The sequence below is a fragment of the Pinus tabuliformis genome, chromosome 2_2, assembly GCF_031772625.1.
Source record: "Pinus tabuliformis cultivar Carrire ecotype Pingquan chromosome 2_2, CPIR1, whole genome shotgun sequence".
NCBI lineage: Eukaryota > Viridiplantae > Streptophyta > Pinopsida > Pinales > Pinaceae > Pinus > Pinus tabuliformis.
In genome coordinates, this window is record NC_142300.1 from 265221412 (window position 1) to 265225481 (window position 4070).

The following is a 4070-nucleotide window of genomic DNA, read 5'->3' on the forward strand; positions in this document are numbered from 1 at the left end:
TAATAAAAACAAAAATTAACCATTAAATTAAATTTTTCAAAACAATCTTATATATAATATTTAAATTTATTTATTTTTAATATTTATATCTATACGAATAAATGTTTTCCGAAAATCATGATCGATAAAAATAAATAATAACAATTAAATTAAATTTTCAAAACCACCCATAAAAATATATGTTTAAATTAATTTATTTTTTTATTTTTATATTGTCCCAAAACCCTAACATTAGCACAAATGATAACTATTAAATTAATTTCTTCAAAACAATCGATAGGTTTAAATTTATTTATTTGTAATCTTTATGTCTAATGTTTCCCAGAACCTTAACAGATGACAACAACTGATAACAACTAAATTAAATTTTCAAAGCAACCCATAAAATTTAAAATATGGGGAAGAAAACATTGTTAATGCAAATTCCGAGGCAAAAGGATCTTAATCTTCGTTGGTTTTGGCTTATGCTATTTACGACTATAACGTGTGTGGTGCTTTTAGGTCATTTATGAACAAATAATATAATAAACTTTGATGTAATAATATTCCTCTATAAGATATATAAATATCTATTTGTCTGAGATAATATTTATTTATAAATTAAGTATAAAATAAGATAAACTTTAGAAAAAAACCTAAACATAACATTGTCACAAAAATTATATATTTATATATAACCAATCATTTCCTTTAATTTTCCTCTTATAAAAACTTTTATGCATTTCATATTATATATCTTCTGCTTTCAATGCCTTACCATACATACTTTAAAGTTATGCCAGACATGTTTTATTTAAATGGCGTTTCACTATTCGAGGGTATGTCCATTTTCTTGCAATGTCCTCATGGATGATAAAGTTGACTCTGGCTTTGGCTTTGTATGTAAAAAGGGTATCTCTAACTTAATTAATTGTCATATCTTTCTTTGGTTTTCAAATTGTTTATTATCTTTAGCCTACCATTAATAGAAGTTAGGGTTTGGCCTGGCTAAATAAAATTGGTGAAGATTCCTTTAATATCATTAGCCTGTAAAACCTACCATTGATAGAGGTTAGGGTTAGGTCAGGCTAAATAAAAATTGGTGAAGATTGCTTTTGTCACTAGGTTTTTTAATTTGGCTGTGGAGATGGGGAAGATACTCATTAGGTTTGCTTCAAATTGCATATATGTTGATTTGACAGAAAGATTTTTATAATAAATTTGGAGTGTAATAGCAGTTTTATATAACTTTCAGATAATGAGTATCCAAATTTTTTATTTGTTTGAATATGATTATTATGATTGTATAATGTTTTTATTGGTTTGAAATATGATAACTTCTTGTCAGGCTCGAATTTTATTTACTTGATTAAAATGTTGAAAAAAGTAAAATTATACAATTTTGTTTTTAATGGTTAAATTTTTGTGTGGAATTTTTTTTTTGGCATTTGGTTTAAAATGTGAATGTTTAAATCGTTTTTTGAATGGTGAAAATAGATTAACAAAAATAGAACACCCAAAATCGGAAAGCTTGAAAACTGAAAGCCAAAATTTTAAGAACTTACAATTTTTTTCAAAACCCAAAATCGGAAAGCTTGAAACTGAACCCAAAATTTTAAGAACTTGTAATTTTTTCAAAATCTGGCTAGAATTCCCATTGTTTTATTTTCCATTCCCGTTGTTTTGTGTACAGTATGAATCTGTAACTATAGGTTTACAGGTTTCTGACTTTTATAGCCACTGCATTTGACTTTGTTTCATAAAAAAGGACTGAGTAACAGTAATTCTGTGAGAGAGTTAGTTGGAGTAAGCGGTAATTGCTGGAGAAAACCAGAGGCCCTACGGCATATTTTTAAATGAAGAAAAAGACAAAGCAAGGTGAATTTTGTATCTATTTTTAAAGACTTAGTCGTATTGCAGAGAATTGATTATGAAGTAAGAGGATCTGCCAGCAAAGAAGCGGCAACTTTGGATAACAGGGGATTCTTTGTTTCCGTTATTATAAAACGCCGAGAGCTCCGGCTGAGGGCTTTTATGAATCTGTTTCGCTCCTGGAGGCGGAGCGCCTGGCGAGGCGTCGGATTCTTTGGGGCCAGATTCGATTCTTGATTTTATGAAGCTCTGGATTTAATTGTGAACAGCTCTGACCGCGCTGTGGCCTCTGAAAATTTTCCAGAATGGAAGGGAATTCGAACTCGACACCTTCTAGAATAAGCAGGGCTGGGCTGGGCTACGGCATCGGCATAGCTGTGGGAATTGTGATTCTCGTTTCTGTCGTTAAGCTGGTCTATTATGCATTCGTTCGCGTTCGTGGCCGAACACAGTTTGGCCGCGCAAGGGGTAACGCGACTGTGACCGCACAGGAGCAGAACAGGTCAGCGGTAGCGGTAGCGGTCCCGGGACTCGATCAGGCGACCTTGGACTTGTATCCGAAGTTTGAGTATTCTGAAGAGGAGAAGAAGAAGAATGGGGGCGAACATCAGTCTGGCTGCTCGATTTGCCTCGGCGATTACAAGGACTCTGACCTGCTTCGCATGCTGCCGGACTGCGGTCACACCTTCCACGTCACCTGCATTGACGCGTGGATGAAGTTGCATGCCACGTGTCCGATGTGTAGGACTTCGCCGCTGCCATCCCCGCTGTCGACCCCTATGTCAGAGCTGGTTCCTCTGTCGCGTCACACGATGCGTACCTACAGATGACGGGGACGGGACGGAACCGCCAGCGTTATATTTGTTTTGAAAATCATGGTTCCCGCGGGGAACAAGTACATTAAAAATATATGAGAGATAGAATTGTAAGATATGGTTTTATTTGTGTCAAGTATTTATTTATAATAATAATAATAGAGTTATTGTAAACATTATTTATGGTTTTTATATTTCTGATTAGGTGGGATTTATAATAATTGGTAGGTGATACGTAATTTCAATTGGTTTGTGATGTATAGTTGTTTTTGGAAAATATTAATTATCGTGTATTTTTATAATAGTGGGCAAGTGCTTGTGGAATTATTTGTTAGAAAATATAAATTATTGGTTTTTTTTTAAATATATAAAAAGTGAGTAAAGATGTTCATTCAAATACGTATAATTTTTTAAAATACGGCAGTGGAAATATGTTTATATATATAGTTTCTTTTGAAATATGACTGTGGACGTGTGTTTATATATAGGTTTTTTGGGAATATGGTGCACGCGGGTTTATGGTACTCGAATTAAATTATATTTTATTTTTATTTGAAATGAGAGAATATAGTTTTTTTTATTGGGGAAGATTATAAATATATATTATTTAACATTGTTCATTAGGTATTTATTATCTTTTTATAATGATCTTTATTTTATTTTTGTTCAAAAGAAGATGAAGTTTAAGATTTGACCGATGATGATCGTACCTTTATACTTAATATTTATAATTTTTAAATGATGGTACTTTTATATATAATATTTATAACATTTCTTCGGTGGTATTAAACATTTTGTTTAGATTTGATTTTTTTATGAAATGATATTGATGATTTTGTGAAAAAAAAATTGAACAAAAGTGTATAAATTATTTTGATTTTGATTAAAATTGTGCATTACAAATGTGTTGGTATTGAGTATATTTGTTTGAATCCTTTTAAAAGATTTAAAAATATATGAAGTTTATAGTAAAAAATTGAAGTAAAGTTATTAGTCCCTGCCTGGGACTAATAGCGATCGATCCATCGTTGACCATACATTAACCGGTCTTTTGACCAAAAAAAATTATCCACTATCAAAGTTTAACCAAAGTTTATCTCTGCAAATATTGGTGTAAGAAATTTATAACCAAAGTTGTGAATTGGAGATCTTATTGCACGCTTCACGTGCCCCGATGCAAATGAACTATGAACTTTAAAATCTTTCCCTATCTTAATTATTTGATCTATTTGATATTTTCAGTTTACATAACTGTTTACTTTAAAATCTTTCGTATCTCAATTATTTGATCTGGCTGTATGACTAAGGACACCGTAAAAAATGCAATTGCATAAAATAATTTTTATATTATTATATTAATTGAAAATAAATATTATTGGGCGTTAGATAAAATTTACAAGTGTA

The 4070-nt window shown here is 31.2% G+C and overlaps 1 pseudogene; it reads left to right on the forward strand.

Moving 5' to 3' along the window:
- Positions 1–1859: 1859 nt before the first annotated feature.
- On the forward strand, positions 1860–2845 carry LOC149192318 (RING-H2 finger protein ATL70 pseudogene; annotated as a pseudogene).
- Positions 2846–4070: the final 1225 nt, after the last annotated feature.